General features: G+C 41.7%; 1 protein-coding gene across 2 annotated transcripts in view; it reads right to left on the bottom strand.

Moving 5' to 3' along the window:
* Positions 1-18,928, bottom strand: part of LOC149805421 (putative 4-coumarate--CoA ligase 1) — a 174,671-nt gene that overhangs the window by 83,871 nt on the left and 71,872 nt on the right. Inside the window, exon 1 of one of the 2 annotated variants that reach the window (XM_089949990.1) lies at positions 17,577-17,646. The exons of the other annotated variant lie outside the window; for it this stretch is intronic. The gene's annotated coding sequence lies outside the window, so the exon portion shown is untranslated. Of the gene's footprint in view, positions 1-17,576; positions 17,647-18,928 lie in introns of those variants that run through there. 2 annotated transcript variants of the gene reach the window in all.

Consider the following 18,928-nt stretch of genomic DNA (forward strand, 5'->3'; position numbering starts at 1 on the left):
AGCTTTCTACGCTTGGTACCAGGCTCATGCCTCTGACCCCTTCGACTTTCAGGAAGAAATGCTAAAGTATTGTCGTTCCGACGTGGACATTTTACGACGTTGCTGTGGAAAATTTCGAGAACTGTTCATGGAACACGGAGGGGTCGATCCTTTGAAAGAAGCTTGCACCATTGCCAAAGCGTGTTCCTTAGTGTACCGCCAACGATTCATGCCTGAAAACACCGTGGCTGTCATCAGTCCTCAAACGACCCACTTTGTCAAACGTCAATACTCGGTCAAAGCCCTACGCTGGTTACATTACTTGTGCGACAAGGAAGACAAATGGATTCAGCATGCCCGCAACGGAGGAGGCGAAAAGACCATCGGAACGTATTCGGTCGATGGCTGGGACTTAGAAAACCCCAAGATCGTGTACGAGTTTAACGGTTGCTTATTTCATGGATGTCCCGTCTGTTACCCTGACCGTGACACTAAAAATCAGTTTTTGCAACGAACCATGGAAGACTTGTACCAGAACACTTGTCAGCGACGCCTAAAGTTAGAACAGCAAGGATACCAAGTGGTGGAAATGTGGGAACACGAGTACGATCACCGTTTGAAAACCGATCCCGAGTTTAAACGCCTCGTGGAAAGTTACCAGTTCATGGACCCGCTGAACCCGAGGGATAGTTTGTACGGAGGAAGGACCAATGCCACCTGTTTGCTGTACCAAGCCGACGAAGAGAAAGGAGAAGAAATCAAATACTTGGACGTGTGTTCGCTGTATCCCTACGTGTGCAAATATTGTCGCTTTCCTGTAGGGCACCCGCAATTGTTGACGGAACACATCCACCTGAAAAACATTCGACAATACGAAGGCTTGATCAAGTGTAAAGTTTTGCCTCCCACGAACCTATACCATCCCGTCTTACCTCACCATTGTCAAGGCAAACTGATGTTTCCCTTGTGCCGTACTTGTGCCGAAACGTGCAACCAGGACCAACCTTGCCATCACAGCCAGGAAGAACGTGCCTTGACGGGAACCTGGGTCAGCGTGGAATTGTTCAAAGCTCTGGACATGGGATACCAACTGTTAGAAGTGTACGAAATTTGCCACTTTCCCAAGACACAACAGTACCACAAGGGTGACCCTACTCAGAAAGGCATTTTCGCCGACTACGTGGATGCCTTTTTGAAAGTGAAACAAGAAGCCAGTGGCTATCCTTCCTGGTGTCACACTCCCGAAGACCAAATACAATTCAAAGAGAAATACTATGAACAAGAAGGCATCTCTTTAGACCACATCGAAAAAAACGAAGGCAGGCGATCCTTTGCCAAAGTGATGTTAAATTGCTTGTGGGGTAAAATGGCACAACGACCGTGTTTACCCAAGACGGAATTTTTGACAGAACCTTCCCGCTACTTCCAGATGATTCACGACAAAACCAAATACATGAAACACGTGGACGTCGTTCGAGAGGATTTGATCTTGGTCAATTACGAAGAAGATCTGGACTTTGTACAAGACGACCCTTTTGGAAATGTCATCATTGCGGCTTACGTGACAGCTCATGCTCGCTTAAAATTGTACGAAGCTTTAGAACTGTTAGAAGAACGCGTCCTGTACTTTGACACGGACAGTTGCATTTACATCCATCACCCGAGTCAACATCACCCTGACATCGAAGGAGACCGTTTAGGAGCCTGGACAGACGAGCATCCCGACGACAAGATTCTAAGTTTCGTCAGTGGTGGTCCCAAAAATTACGGCTACGAATACCGGGACAAACAAGGAGAAGTGCACACGACGTGCAAAGTGAAAGGACTGACTCTGAATCATCGTACCAGTCGAGTGGTCAACTTTGGGGTATTGAAAGAAGCCTTGCAATCGGGAGAGGATGGAAACTTTAAAGTGACCACTTATCAACCGAACAAGATTGTACGTTTACCCACTCACCACATCGTCAGTCGGCCCCTAGAAAAAATCTATCAAATCGTGTACCAGAAGCGAGTGAGACTTCCCAATCACTTTACGTTGCCGTACGGTCACGTCGGTATTGGTCTGTATATGAAAAGGAACCCTAGGCAAGATCGATAGTTCATTGTTCATTGAAGTAACTTACCATGTCGTTGACGAAGAAGAAACCAGATTGGTTAGGAGTAAAATGTTGGACATCACCGAGACCAGGGTTTTGAGGCTTGGACACAAGAGGTGGCCCAGTATGCACGAGAGTTATTCAAGGAAAAAAGTTACTTTTCAACCTGTGTTAGTGACGGTGTCAGAAGAATCCGTCACCCAGGACAGGACTGTCGTGGACAGGCCTGAAAGACCCTTTCGGGAGGACACTTGTGTGACCTTACCCCCTACTATAGAACTGATTAGAACTTTACCCAAAACATGTGGTTGTTGTACAGACACTTGTTTTTATTCCACGTTCATGGTTATCATGTGCCTTTTATTCTTGTACTTAAGCCTTTGGCTTTTATGTATTTTTGTCTTTCGTATTCATGTTTGAAAAAAAACATTCAATAAACGTGTTCTGAAAAAGTATATAAACTCTTGCCTTGTTTGTTTTTCGTGTCACAAGTGACATTCCTCACACAATGGCTACCTCTGCGGTCTCTGCTCCCTCTTCCTCTACTGTCAAAGTCATCGACGAACACTTAGATCGTGCCAGTTGGGAGGCTTTGTATCTTCGCCATCCCTTTAACATGCTCATTGCTGGACCTAGCGGTTCTGGCAAAACCGAATTCGTCAAACGTTTGATCGAACATAAACATCATTTGATCGATCGACCACCTCAACGAATCGTGTGGTGTTACAAAGAGTGGCAATCGGCGTACAGCCTCTTGCGAGAAAGTCAAGGCGATTCCATCGTGTTTGTGGAAGGCATTCCTAAAGAAGACGACGGCATCGTCTCTGACTCCCGTCAAACCCATTTGGTCATTTTTGACGACATGTTAGGAGAAGACAAAGAAGAAATTAAACTGTGGTTCACGCGCAAAGGGCATCACCGTAATGCCAGTGTCGTTTACATCACCCAAAATTTGTTTCAACAAAGTAAAGCCCATCGCACCATCAGTCTCAATGCGCATTACGTGGTCTTGTTTAAAAGCCCTCGAGATAAATCGCAAGTGCAAGTCTTAGCCAAACAGTTAGGAACGCCTTGGCTGACTCAGGCGCACGACGATGCCACTCAAACTCCACAGGCCTATTTACTCGTCGATTTGAAACCTACGACTCCCGATGACTTGCGATTTTGTACCCACTTGTTTCACCACTGGTGCCAAGACGGAGGGCCTGTCCTGTACACGTCTCCGTCCTCGACTTCATTTCACTCCACATAAAAAAATCTATAAAAACCTCAGACCCTTTTTCGTCTGTCTCACTCTCAGTGCGAACATGACGTCCCTTCAGTCGCATCTTCCCGTCAAATTGATTCATGCCTTGTATGGCATCAGTCGAGAAAAAGATCCACAAACACGAGCTCGTGTCTTAGAAGCTAGTCTCAAAGAAGTCTTACGATGGTTCACGGTGACGGCACGTCAATTACTCCAAGGAATCATTCAGATTCCTCATCAAACCAAACGCTTTTTCGATCGAAACAAAGTCGCTTTGGTCCAACTGGCCGATCCCCGCATCGACACTCAAACCAAAAAACAAATCATTTTGAAACCTGGAGGGAGCGGTACTCTAGGAGGGGTCATCATTCGCTCACTCTTAAGATGGGATCCTAATGCACCCAAAGTTATACCCAAGACAAAAGTCCAACGAAGCCCCAAGAAGAAAAAGACCAGGTCCCCAAGGAGAACTTCTCCAGTGGCAGGACCCTCCTCTGACCAGACACCACCACCCCGGAAAAAGAAAAGAAGCCCCCAGAAAAAGAAACAGAGAAAAAGTCCCCAGAAAAAGAAAAGTCCACAGAAAACTAGTCGCAAGAGAGGCACTTCGGCCAGGACGCAACGTTACACTCGCAAACCACGACCTGCCACGGCGGTGACTGCGTCTCCGGCAGCCTCACGTTTGTCCACTTCTCCGTTAATGACACCCAGAACTGAAGAGTACTTGGAGACGTTGATCACACCAAGAACTTCTCCGTTGATGACCCCCAAAAGAACTTCCCCAGTGGCAGGACCTTCCAATTTAGTGGCAGTGGCTGCTGCTCACAAAGTACCTTCTCCCAAAATCAAAGTTCAAGAAAGATCGGGCATGTTACAAAGTTTACTGGATTTGTCCAAGCAAGAACTGGCTCGATTTAGTCCGTTACGTACCCCTGCACGACGTGTCATGCCTGTCCTCAAAGTAATACGACGTCAAGACAATCAGTGGCGACGCGTTCCAGTATAAAAAAGGCCTGTGACCAAGTCGGGGTATCAGTGTTTTTTGGTGCTCCTGAAGACTCAAAGATGTCACCCTCCAGAAAACCCCAAGGAAAGAAAAGGAAAGGACTGCCACCACGCTTAGCCAAACATGGGGACATGTTATCTGTCCTGTCCAAAGCTTCTCCACCCCTACGAAAAAAACTCATTCAAACGGCCTCCAAAGAGGTCATCGATACCGTGTGCGAATGTTGTTTGAACGTTTTGAAAGGCACGATCCCTTTGTCCAAACACCAGAAACAATGCTTAGGCAAACATCGTCACGTTCTTCGCCAAATGGTTCAAAAGAAAATTCCCATTCGTCAAAAAAAGAAGATGTTAGTGCAACGTGGAGGTATTTTACCTCTCTTGTTAGGCCCCATACTGAAAGGAGTCTTGGGAACCATGTTGGGAGGACTGGTGGGAGCAAGATAAAAAGGCCTCGGAAGTTCCAAGATCTCAGAATCGACCCCTGACAACCCCATGGAAGGACGAAAACTAGCTTTAGTACCTTACAAACGATGGATGGAATACCATCGGTGGCAAGAACAACACACCCTGCATTTACCTCCCAATCCCCATTTGAGCGAGATGTCCCCGTTACAACACGAATTGCAGTCCTTGATGGATCGCCAAGATTTGTCCGAAACAGAAAAATCGCAAAAGTACGGTCAACTCTTGCAACGACTGCAACTCTTTCACCAGAAAGCTTTAGACGAAACAGCTCTACCCACTCTGAAAGATTTTAAGACCTTGATGAAAAGTCCAGCACCATCACCAGTACCAGTACCAGTACCACCAGTACCAGTGACCAAGACAGAAAAAGGAAAAGAAGAAGAAGAAGGGTTTCAAACTCCACCAGAAAAAGTACGCAAGTTAACAACACCACCTACCTCCAGAATTGTATGGATTAAAAAGATGATGGCCACCCCTTCTTCATCACAAGAGAAAAAGAAAGTGAAGACAGAAGTGAAGACAGAAGTGAAACAAGAACCGATATCCCCCGCTCAGACATCCTCCTCCTCTTCAACACCTATTGCCGGTCGCACACGCAAAGCATTGCAATCCAAGAAAATACCCCAAGAGAAAAAGAGTAGCATCCTCCAAGAGTGGGTGCCTTATTAACACACCAACCAACACAAAAAAATCGAAAAAGTCTTAGGCAGCATTTACTACGATCCCTCCCATCCTGCAGGTTACGCAGGAGTTCAAAAACTGTATCGTGCTGCCAAAACGCAACTGAAAAGTCTCCGCTTATCTCAAGTGCAACGATGGTTACAAGAACAAGCTACCTACACTTTACACAAACCCATTCGACGCAAGTTTGCCAGAAGTCGCACCCGAGTGGAAGGCATCGATCATCAATGGCAAGCCGATTTAGCCGATGTCTCTCATTTGGCCAGCTACAATCGCGGGTACAAATATTTGTTTTGTGTCATCGACGTCTTTTCCAAATTTGCCTGGGTCGTACCCTTGACTTCCAAATCGAGCAGCGAGTTAGTGCGAGCCCTGCAACGAGTGTTGAAACAAAGCGGTCGTCACCCTCTTCGATGGCAAACGGACAAAGGCACCGAATTTCTGAACCAAGCTTTCCAAAAAGAATTAAAGAAACGTGACATTCATTTTTTTACCACCGATAATCCTGAAACCAAAGCCAGCATCGTGGAACGTTTTCAACGCACTTTGAAAGAACGCATGTGGAAATATTTTACGCATCACCACACTCTGAAGTACATCGACATCTTACCGCACCTGGTGCAAGCGTACAACCAATCTTACCATCGAAGCATCGGACGTGCCCCGCAAGACGTGACTCCCGAGAACGAAGTGTTGGTATTTGAGCGCCTGTTTGGTACGTCCCCGACGAGGGCTGTCCCCGAGAAAAGTGGAGAGTTGGCCGTAGGAGATTGGGTGCGCATTGGCAAAACCAAACGCACTTTTGACAAAGGTTACTTACCTAACTGGACGACCGAATTGTTTCGCGTCACTGGACGAGTGCATGGCCGTCATCCTGCCGTCTATAAATTGGAAGACATGAACGGAGAAGTGCTCAAAGGAACGTTTTATTTGCCCGAGTTACAACGTGTCACCAAAAAAGAAGACGACGTGTACGACATCGAAAGCATTCTCGAACGCAGAACCCGTAAAGTGGGCAAACGACGTGTCAAAGAAGTCAAAGTACGTTGGAAAGGATATCCACCCAGTTTTGATTCTTGGATCGACGCTTCACAAGTCATCGACTATAAAAAGAAGTGACCATCATGCCCTTTCACACAGACGCAGCTACGTCGACCACTCCTCCTTCACCTAGTTCTTCTCTGCAAGATTTACAAAAACAACCCTTGTGGGTGTGGTGTGGAGAACGTGTGCCTAAAACGCAAATCGTCTTTTTCTGCCAAATCTTCGTGGTTTATTGTGTCATCGGGGCAGCCATCGCCAATTTGAGTTTGCAACAAGGAGACAAACAATTGTGGACCATTTTATTGAGCAGTTGCATCGGTTACCTGCTTCCTAATCCCTCCCTGAAATTCACCTCGAACGGGAACCCCGGAAACCTTGTGTCCAGTGCCAGTCACCACTTCAATCACAACCAGAACCCCATTTTAGACGGAGACACGCCTCTGACGTCCACTAACCCCTCGGACAGCCACAGAACTCTGTAATTATGAGTCACCAAAGCCAATTTTACTTAACTTTACCCAGTGACAGTTCCATGGAGGTGTTTCCCAAGAACACGTTGTGCTGTTACACGGCCAAATTACCTCAGGCCATCCCCTTAGATCACGAAGCCCATTGGGAAGTGGCTTTAGTAGAAATCATTCACCCGACCCAAGTCCTCAATGTCCTTCGCAATCAAAATTTTTTTGATGTGGAAGTTCATGACGAGCAAATGCAACAGTGGATGGATAGCAATGTCAAATATGACAAGAAAACCCGTACAAAAAGTACACCACCTATCACTTGTTCATTCCCGCAGGCTATTATTTTAGTGGTCAACATTTGGTCAGCACCATAACCTCCAGGTTTAATGTCGTGTTTCTTAAAGCTTTGGAGCATGTCAACAAAAGTGTCACCATGGAGTACCACAAAGCAGCTCGTCGCTTCTTGATGAAATTTGAACGAAGTAAAATCATGTCCATTTTATTTTGTCCTGAATTGTTTGACATGTTGGGCGGAGACAATGACATGAGAAAGACCATGCTCAAGAAAAACGAATTACCCATCGTTTACGACAACGAGTCTTTTAGCATGTTATTTCGTGCCCCGGTAGAACTGAACCAAGGACTGAATTTGATGTTTGAGTATTCCGATGTGGTGGAGTACAACGTGGTGGGACACACCTCCGTACCGTTACTGCGTGTCATTCCTTTCAAAGTAGATTCTGCCACGGACGCTGACGAGGAAGGTGGAAACACTTACCACGTCCACCGCGAATTTGTACATCCTCACTATTTGCCTGTCAGTAAGTCGTATTTGGACACGGTCAACATTGCTATAAAAGGAGATCTGGGACAAAATATTCCATTCACCAAAGGAAAAGTCACGGTGAAACTCCATTTTCGAAAACGGTTCTCTCACGACTCGTAAGTAAGTCATGTATCCAGTGTACCGAGAGGTTGCTCGACAGCGAGGACACGGCTTAGGAGATATGTTAAAATCGGCCTTTCGTTCGGTGGCCCCGGTGTTGAAACCGATCGTGACACGCGGATTGCACGCCTTGCAAGATGCGGCACTGACGCAAGGCAAAGAATTTCTCCAAAATGTCATCATCGACAAACAAAACCCTAAAGAAGCCTTCATGAGAGCAGGCAAAAATGTCTTGCTGCAAACGGGCAAAGACATTTTAGGCCAACGAGAAACACCTATAAATGCCCTGCACGCTACCGAGTCAGGCATTCAGCAAGGACAAGGCAGAAAGAGACGACGAAGAAAACACCCTTTCACCAGACTTCAAGCGAGAAAGGCCAAGAAAAGAAGAACCGTTCGAGACTTAGACGTTTTCGATTATTGAGAAAAGAGACAAAAAAAAAATGATGCACCGAGAATCTTGCGCTTGTTCCTAGACGGAACTGGATCTGTTTGCCATGCCCCCCACGATGATGACGATGCAAGAATCCCAAGGGTGGAATTTCACCCCGTCTCCTCACTGACCGATTCCGCTCCCATCGAGTTTGAAATCAAAGGACAGCCCGAAGATTACATCGATCTGAATAGCAGTTACTTGTACCTGAAAGTCAAAATTCTAGATAAGACTGGAGGTGCTATAGACGATGAAGCAGTAGCTCCCGTCAACAATTTCATGCATTCCTTGTTCAGCTCAGTGGACTTGTACTTGAATAACAAACTGGTCAGTAGCAGCATGGATACTTACCCTTATCGTGCCTACCTGGAAAATCTCTTGACGTACGGAATAGATGCCAAGAACACTCATCTCAATGCTTGTGTGGTATGGGAAGCTGACGAACCTACCAAGTTTGAAATATTGGAAACTGATGAAAAGAAAGACAACAATGATGGATTTGTAGAACGAAGAAAGAGAATCACGGGAGCCGACACAAGTTTAGAACTGATGGATCGTTTGCATTTGGACATGTGGTTGCAAGAAAAGTATTTGCTGAACGGGGTGGATGTCCGCCTGAGACTGAATCGTAGCAGTGCCGCTTTCCATTTGATGGCTGATAGTGACGGTTACAAAACCAAAATCCTAGAAGTCAGACTCTACGTACGCCGTGTGGAAGTGTTACCTAAAGTGGGAAACGACATCAGTCAGACGTTGAGCAGAACGACCGCCAAGTATCCCATACGACGCGTGGAAGTGAAAACCTTCACCATTCCCAAGGGACAGCGATCCATGATCGAAGATCATCTGTTCCAAGGACAGTTACCCAAACGTTTGATCGTTGGTATCGTCGAGAATACAGCCTTCAACGGAGCTGCCGAAAAAAATCCTTTCTACTTTCAACACTTTGGCGTGTCCAAAATCGAAGTCAGTCGCGATGGCAAGACCTTGTGTACCCGACCTTTCGAACCTGACTTTACCAAGAAGAATTACTTGAGATCGTACTTGTCCCTGTACGAAGCCACCGGACAGTTAGGAACCAATACCAGTCAGGGTATTACGTACGAGGATTATGCAGGAGGCTACGCTTTGTGGGCTTTCGATTTCACTCCAGACCAAGGCAGCGACGAGGGACATTTCCACCCTATAAAATCCGGCCAGATTCGTGTGGAAATTCAGTTTAAAGACCGTGACCCTGATGAAACGGTGAACGTCATCCTGTATGCAGAATTCGATAATACCATAGAAATCAACAGTTTGAGAGAAGTCATCCTAGATTACTAGAAACCATGGAAGACTGTTATCCCTCTTTACCTAGTGGAGAAACTTTTAGTGTTGGATTATTGTTAAAAAATGTTAGAGTTGTTGTTGTTTAGTGTTAAGTGATTTTTGAATAAAAAATGTTGTGTTTTGAAAAAATTGTTTGATGTTATATTGTTGGATTATTGTTAAAAATGTTAGAGTTGTTGTTTAGTGTTAAGTGATTTTTGAATAAAAAATGTTGTGTTTTGAAAAAAATGCCTTTGTCTTTTGTTTAGCTATAAGAATGTTGGATTGATGCTCTTTCATTTCTTACTATCCCTCTCATGACACTCACTAAACGTTGCGACTCAAAAACCGTGTGGGGGATGTTTTCCTTCACGTCCGCGCTTTGACTTTAAGAACCGGGGTTGTTTCCAGTCTAACCATCCATTGTCGACTCATCCTCCTACGAAGATGTGCTCCAAACTAGCTAAGCTCAACAAAGCCTACGTGAATTTGCATAGGGTCAGACACAGTCTGATACCGAAGCCAGAAGAAATAGAGAATGTGAGAATGTTAAAAATCACTGAAGACCTGATAGAAGAGCTCTTCAGAGAAGAAATGAACAGGGAAAAAGAAGAATGGACAGAGAAGTACAGACTTCAGAGACAGCAGCAACAGCAGCAACAACAACAACAGCAGCAGCAACCTGAAGCTGACAGAGGCTTTGTCGATTGTCGTATCGACACCAAAGAGTTCTTCTTCTCTTTTCGAAGAAGCAGACCTATCGCCAGAAAGTCTATCCTCAGAGGACATCGCATTCTTAGAAACTAAAAAAGAATGCCATAGCAAACAAAAAAACAGCCCTTTTCAGGGCTACCCAATACTCTAGAAAAGAAACAACAATCCATTTGCCAATGTGTGTAGGTAGAGTAGTGTGAAAATAACACTAACTCTTTTTTAAAAAAATGTGAGGGTATGTGTTTGTGTGTTTGTGTTTGTAAGTGGTTAAGTAAGTTGGTATGGATAGTAGATTAAAATGATTTCTTTTTTTGGTGTTTGAGGTGTAAATTTGGGGTTAGATTGGATTGCTTTGCATATGTGGATAGTCTATTGAAGTGATTTATAAAAATTTTAAAATAGTGATGGGTAGCATAAAAAGTGAGTGAGTGTTTCTTTTAGGTCCGCGCGTTGTTGTTTTTTGGTCATGATGTAGGTAAGATCAATTTTATGTTTTTAGGGGATGTTTTCCTTCACGTCCGCGCTTTCACTATAAATTGAAACTCGTTCGGCAGTCCAACTACCCTTGTTGATTGATCAACACCAAAAATGAACACGAGACTGGAGAAACTGTTGGAACTTCATGTGCATCTGGAATATGCCAGGCGCATATTAAATGAACTGGCCGCGGAAGCCATTGTGGAGGAGGGAAGGATAAGAGAGGAGGAGGAAAGAAGAAACAAAGAAGAGGAGGAGAGAAGATATAAAGAAGAAGAGGAAAGAAGATACAAAGAGGAGGACAGAAGATACAAAGAAGAGGAGGAGGAGGAGGAGGAAAAGGAGAGAAGAAGAAGAAATTTCAGAATCCCAGAAACCGAAAATTGGGATTCTGAAGCCACATATCCTGCCTCTGCTCTCTCCCCCCAAAAGGTAAAAAGTAACTGGGGGATAAGATGTGTATGCGGCGCCAGGCCTGGAAGGTGCCACCATTAACCAGGTGTCCATGAAGTTCCAAAAAAACAGCCCTTTTCAGGGCTACCCAATACTCTAGAAAAGAAATAACCATCAATTTGCCAATGTGTAGGTAGAGTAGTGTGAATATAAACACTAACTCTTTTCTAAGATAGTGTGAGGGTATGTGTTTGTGTGTTGGTGCTTGTAAGAGCTAAGGTATGTTTGTGTGAATAGTAGATTATGGGTTTCTTTATTGTTTCTTAGCGTATGTGAAGAGTATAGTTAGGGTTTTGTAACCGCTCACGTACGATTGTGTGGATAGTAGATTATGGATTTTGTTTATTGTTTCTTAGCGTATGTGGAGAGTATAGTTAGGGTTTTGTAACCGCTCACGTACGATTGTGTGGATAGTAGATTATGGATTTTGTTTATTGTTTCTTAGCGTATGTGGAGAGTATAGTTTGGGTTTTATTATATGAAATGAGAAAAGTAGGGGGATGTTTTCCTTCACGTCCGCGCTTTCACTATAAGAACCCACAGTATTCGTCGTTCAAACCATTCTACAAAGAAGATGGCTTCTAACCAAATGGACAAAATACAAACATTGCAAGACGTTTTAGACAACTTAGGAATGATGGAACAGATGTTAATAAGACTCGTTGAAGACCATTATTCCTATAGTCCCCATCGTGTAAAGATGGAAATTAATAACTTAAAAAAGGTAAAGGACAAGATTAGTGGTGTCATGAAAGAGATAAAGGAGGAGAAGGAGGATGAAGAGGAAAGAATAAGAATAAGCAAATGGAACGAAAAAATTGAAAAAGAAGAAGAAAATGAGAAGAGGAAGAAAGAAGAGGAGGAAGAGAAGAAGAAAGAAGAGCAGGAGAAAAAAAAAAGAAAGAGAAGAAGAGAAAGAGTGTAGGAGATAAAATAAGAACTTGGTGGAGAAAAAGAAGAAATTAGAAGCAGAAGAAGAAGAAGAAAACCCAAAGGCCCTTTTCAGGGCCAGCCATATTTCTCGAAAAGAGATAGCCTTTCCATTGCCTACCACTTTTTTAAAAAAATTTAAAAAAAAAAAAATCCCATGTTCAATTTCCCTTGACGCTATAAAGTCCCACCCTGTTTAAATTTCTTTGACGCTAAACCGTCCCACGATTTTTCTCCATGTTAATTTCCCTTGACGCTAATCTGACCCACGATTTTTCTCCATGTTAAATTTCCCTTGACGCTAATCTGTCCCAGGGGTCTCTGTAATGCTAATTCCCATTGACGATAATCTATCCCACCTTACTACTAAAGCTCGCTTGAGAAAAAATGCTTGAATAGCCTGTAGATATATGTCTTCTCATCATTTGTTAAAATATATTATATGTTTATTGTTGAAAAGGAAGAATTCCTTTAAACGCATATTATCAACGGACCCATTTCATGAATCAATGCTGATAATTTTCGTCACAAAATTGGGTTTCGTGTAAATTTCCGAGAATTCAGTGACTTTTAAATGCCATACAAATCTACAGATGTAAATGATATGTCAGTATTGATTCTAATATATAATACCCATGTATACACCCACATAATGTGTGTGATTTTGGATTTTCAACGTAGCTTTAACAATTTTTCAGTCATATCGCTAAGATGTCTGCAGTGTGGCAGTTTATTGTGATGTCTAGCACTGAGGCATCATGCCGCAGACATGTAGCATGACGTCCCACCCAGTCACATTATCCTGACACCAGGCCGACCAGCCCTAACACTAACCTATTAATGCTGAGAGCCAAGCGAGGCAGCTGTTAGTACCATTTTTGTAAGTCATTTTTGTATGACTCGGCCGGGGATCGAACCCACGACCTCCCTCATCCGAGGCGGACGTTCTAACCACTAAGCCACATTATAACATTAGATTAAGAAGGATGAATTTACAAAACATTACAAAATCAGTAACCAGCCTCAGTTGCAAAATTGAATAAAAAATTTATAATTTAAAACGAATTAATAGTATAAGCATGGTTACTTGACTCACATGGTAACCATGTGTCCCATACTAAACTAGTTGTAATCTTCGCCTTGTGACGATCAGCCAGAATAAGCGTCGATGGCGATCTCAAAACATGTAAAATATAGTCTTCTCATAACTGTCTCTACAAGAAACCGAAACAGGCACCCTTTGTCAAAATTTATGAATTTAAGTGTCAACCAGAAAACCAGATAAACATTTAAGTCCAAACTCCTGATTAATACCATGCTTGTTAATTTAAGCGACAAATCAGGACTGTCAAATAGACTAAGTTCAATACCATATGAAACATCTAGAGAAAAAATAATCTTGCAGGATCTTGTATGGTAATTTATTAATATAGATGTATGCTATAAACTTAGGAGCAACGATATGAGCCCCTGTGATTTCTGGTGCTATTGAGACCGGCCGGGTGGGGGAGGGTGAGGTGGAGGAAAAAGGTTGTCAACTGACATAAAAACTCTTCTCTATAGCAAAGCAGAGTCACTACTAAATAACATTGCCCCCGAAAGCCTCGACACCTAGCACTAGCACTGCGATTATTGGACCTACTGTATGTTAACGGTACGAAAATGTGAACTAAAAGTATATCCCTTTATATTCGATTATCACACACACACACACACACACACACCACAGGTGCTCGACGCGAGCTTGATGTTGAGAAGAAAAAACAACAATAATCTGAAGGAAAAAATCATACATAGTGACAAAATTACCTTAGATTACCCCCATGACCCTTTCTGACACAGGACCCTCTCTATCATAATATAAAGTTAAGGATTAAATAATGTTTAGTTGTTATCTAAACGAAGTTTTACCCTTTCAAATAGGAGGAGCTCCAGTTGAAATAAGAGGAAATAATGCCGGACATTTAACTTGGGGTAATGACCTAAAATCGGGATATGGGTGCGAAAAGTGGGACAGCTCCAAAAAATATAGGTCAACTGTTCTATCAGTATACAGGTGAAAAGAAAACAATAACAAACAAACAAACACAACACGAGTATACATTCTTAAGAAAAAAAGAAGTTGCATTAGTAGAAATTTTTGAGGAGAAAATCATAAACCTGTGTTTTCGCATGCTTTCTTTGCAATTGGACAACGCTCATATGTAAATAAAATAAAACGTTACCTTTTCTGTACTACAGTAGCTTATCAAGAATTAGTGATCTTACACCTTAAACTTTCTGGAAAGAAATGGTCGAAATCCACTGTTCCATTATTTGTTCAAAACTCTCAGTGGAAAAACAAATAATCTTCTTGTCCTTGACCATTCAAATGGTATATGTGCCCTAATACTGGCAGAAAGAATTTCTAATCGGAACTATGCAAGTTCACTTTAGGTCGAACCTTGTTGAAATGGCGGTCATGTGTAGGCGACTATGCACATTGCTGAGTTTATCACAAGTGCCGTCTATATATGACGTCACACACACGAGAGGGGTCCTACTTGTGTGAGGATGAGGGGTAGGGTTTTTTGAAAACGTGACGTGACAAAAAAACGACCAGCGGTTGAAGGAACAGAACATTAAGAAATAAACTCATGAGATGTCTACAACTTTAATTATTCCTTGCATTTAAGTCATTTTTCCAAACCAGTTTATTGTTCTCTTTAATATAGATTCCCAGAGGACCAAACTCAGATTTATCAATATATTTTTGTAAATATGACATAATTAAGAACGCAATATTTTATTATTGTGTTTTCTAGTACAAACAAATTTTTGAGAGAGAACGGTTATGACGATTACCCGATGACATCCATATCATCGTTATTATTATTATTATTATTATTATTGTTGTTGTTGTTGTTGTTGTTGTTATTATTATTCAAGTGGTCAGGAAAAAAGCCAAAGACTTACAAAAATGGTACTAACAGCTGCCTCGCTTGACGCTCAGCATTAAGAAGTTAGTGTTAGGACTGGTCGGCATGGTGTCAGGATAATGTGACTAGGTGGGACATCATGCTACATGTCTGCGGCATGATGCCCCGGTATAAAATGTCACACTTGGGTAGCAAGAAATTATGTGGATATGGAGAGTTGTTCTCTGGTAGCAGAACATACCGTTTGAATAGCTTCTTCCTATTTTCGTTTATGTTCCTATTCATTGCCATATTTTCAGATTACCTTATGGTCTTTGGAGTCAAATAAATACTGAACTACAAGTAACATAATCCCATATTTATTATGTCTGCAAGAAATCTCTGTCAGTGATTTTCAGCTGTCACATATAGATCATTATAACACTCGTTGCTTATCTAAGTTTGACATTTTTCATTGAGTACCTTTTCGGGGGCAAAGTCCATGTCTATATGACCTTATTTAATTCCAAATGTGTTTTTCTGCATTATTTGGTTGCTTGATGGAGTTATCACGATACGTATCTTAAATATGGAGCTCTAGGTTGCTCGTGTTTCGCGGTAAACAAACTTCTTTGATGCGACAAGTTCGTTTGAACGCCATGTTTGTCTGCGATCCGTGACATCGATATATTTAAAATATTACAGGTACGTGATTCATGTTCATTCATGTTCTAAGTCATGGTGAACTCATTGCCCACAGTAATGTGAGACACATACAGGTCTGGATAAACGCTGCTGGACTGAGTAATACAAGTGTAGGATGGCGCTATTTTGCGCCTAGTTGCAGTGTCCCTATCAACTGCATCTTGATTGGTACTGTTATACCCTGTCATTGGTTTGCCACAATTTATCCATTGCAGAACTGTTGTTTTGTTGCTGAAGACTATATTGTCAAGTTACCATTCATAGTTTGAATCCCACAGTGTACAAATATTTTATATATTGAAATATTCTGAAACGTATTTTGGATACCGAAAGCATTAGATTGCCCATCTTCGCTATCCAAGGATCCGATATATTAACATGTCTGTACCTTGGCGGGTCAATCAGACATTTCAGTGCTTTGCCCTAGCGACATCTTTTGGATTTCATGAGTTGTCTCCCTTAGAATGTAATGCCAACTAACCAATAGTGTTACAGGGGTACATTGTACATCGGCCGAAAAAGGTGGAGGCAATGGACTTCAGAGGAATACTTTGTACGTTTAACATCGATAGTATGATGACGTGCCAGAGAGAAGCCATTATAGCTGTATTTGAGAGAAAATATGTGTTGTTGTTAACACAGATCGGCAGTGGAAATGTTTATAATTATCAGATTATCAGTCCATTGCAGTTGTGTGCCCCCTCTCCCCCCCCCCCGGTTCCTAATTGAAACAGTGTTCAAATTCGATCAACTTGATCCTGACTGGATGCCGTGGCTTGCCGTCGCATCAAATGAAATACACAGAGACGAAGCAATGAAGTATTTGATCAACTCGCTTGGGTATAGATAGGTTAACATATCGGAACTTTGATTTAGTTTGCCAGTTTGCCATAATTTGTTAGGCTTAATGATTCAGTCTGTCAAAACCGGTTTGAGAACGCATTTAAATACATGATTTAAAGTGTATTACAGTCAACACCAGACACTATTAAAGTATTAAGCCTATAATTGATAGTTGTTTCAAACTACGCATCATATTGACTGTACTGAACACACAAAAAAGATAAAGTGGTTTTAATGACTTAACTACTACGTGCACCTGAAGACAAATTTTGTATTGTCACCGTAATCACGAAATTCCGCAAAATAAGTGCAAACAAAAATTCAATAGATTTTTGTCAAAAAATCTTTGTTCGTTAATGTTTTATGAAACAAATTTCATCAGCCTAAATTCAACAAGCATTTTCATTTAAATAAATTTCAGTCTTAAAATAACTTAATTTCTACTGATTATCACAAATTGAACTTTAGTTCTTTACACTCAGAGTAAAGGGGATTCGTGGATACAACGCCTATCGTGAATACGGGGCCTAGTGTACATAATGATCACATGAAATTAATGATTTCATCGGATTACAACACACCGCAATTTAACAGAAACCACTTAGATAAATGCATTGTTAAGAAAGAAAGAAAGAAAGAAAGAAAGAAAGAATGAATGAATGAATGAATGAACGAAAAGGCTTTTTATAAACAACTTTCTTGGCTTACTCTATGAGACTGATGGACCCTTCAAATAAAATATCTTGGTAAAATGTGATGAATGGGAAATTGCAAAACTAAAATGAAATTATTGTGTTTATCTCTAGAATGTAAAATGCCTTGCTGGAATAGAACAATGCTGTCAGGTGTTTGTTACTGTCTGAGAGAATACAAAATTAAAATTTACTCACCAGTGGAATTATCTTCTTTCTTGATAACCAAATGCAATTCAGTCTATGTTTGTGTTGACGTATCTCATGCAACTAGAGTCATGAAATTGTATATACTCTAAGAGCAGTGCTGTCGGTGGACTTTGGACTATTGATTAGTGAACTAACGAGTCTTGGGCTAAAACTTTCTATCGATAACATTACGTGACGAAATCCGACACAAGCAACTTGTACAGGAGTAGGTATACACACTCTAAAACAGGGGTGGGCAAACTACGACCCGCGGGCCGCATGCGGCCCGCCAGGGGTTTTCATGCGGCCTAGGAACAAGTCATCATTCGCACTGACTCTGCTTATGTTACTCTATTTATCAAATAAATGTGCTTCTTTTGAAGTTTAAGTTTAAGTTTTCAAATATTAATAACATATTAACAACTGAAAATTAATTATGATGTTATTTAGAAAAACCTGTTTTTGCTATTTCAAATATTAATTATTTTACTTAATGATCTATGCAGCCCGCGACAAGGTGTACATTTGTGTATGCGGCACTTGCACTGGAAAGTTTGCCCACCTCGGCTCTAAAACATATACGTCTGCTCCACTTGGTAAATGAAGAAGTGCGATTTGAAATGATTCATATGATGTGGTAATTCTACTAAAGTGAATGCCGATCTTTGTTTTAAGTATGCTCACGCTATAACACATACTTTATTATAATATCCATCATTAGTTTCTGATTTGGTTAGGACAAACAACTGAAGTGGGTCGCTTCTTTTTACTGTAAATTGTCCATGGTCACACACTCCCACAACCCACAAAAATAAAAAAATTAAACAAAGGAATGAAAGAATAAAGAAAGAAAGAAGCGGGGGGGGGGGGGAATTCCGAACTCCGAGTACGCTAGTTACATCCCATATTATATGTCTAAAAGCTTTTCAAATACCGTATATAGATTTGCGATATTTCAAATACCGTATATAGATTTGCGATAATTCAAATACCGTATATAGAATTACGACATTTCAAATACCGTATACAGATTTGCGACATATTCATCTTTTAAAAACATGGATGTAGTTTTTTAGAAGCAGGCATATGTAAAAAATATATGGTACCATGCATAATCAAATCAATTTAAATGCAAAAAAACTTACTTGATGATTCCTTTTCTACAACCCAGTATCCGTTCTCAGCAGTAAATACATAGCGACGCAGTTGCACGTACGTTTTTCTCTTCAACCGAACTATTTCGGTTGAAAAGGCGTGTGCAAAGTCTGTAACTCTCAAAACTCTCCAAATTTCTGAGCCTAAATCACAAAATTGCCGTTCCAAATGGGCAGAAGAAAGTACATCCCCGAAAGAGAATGGAA

The sequence above is a fragment of the Sinohyriopsis cumingii genome, chromosome 2, assembly GCF_028554795.1.
Source record: "Sinohyriopsis cumingii isolate HCF-2022 chromosome 2, ASM2855479v2, whole genome shotgun sequence".
Classification (NCBI taxonomy): domain Eukaryota; kingdom Metazoa; phylum Mollusca; class Bivalvia; order Unionida; family Unionidae; genus Sinohyriopsis; species Sinohyriopsis cumingii.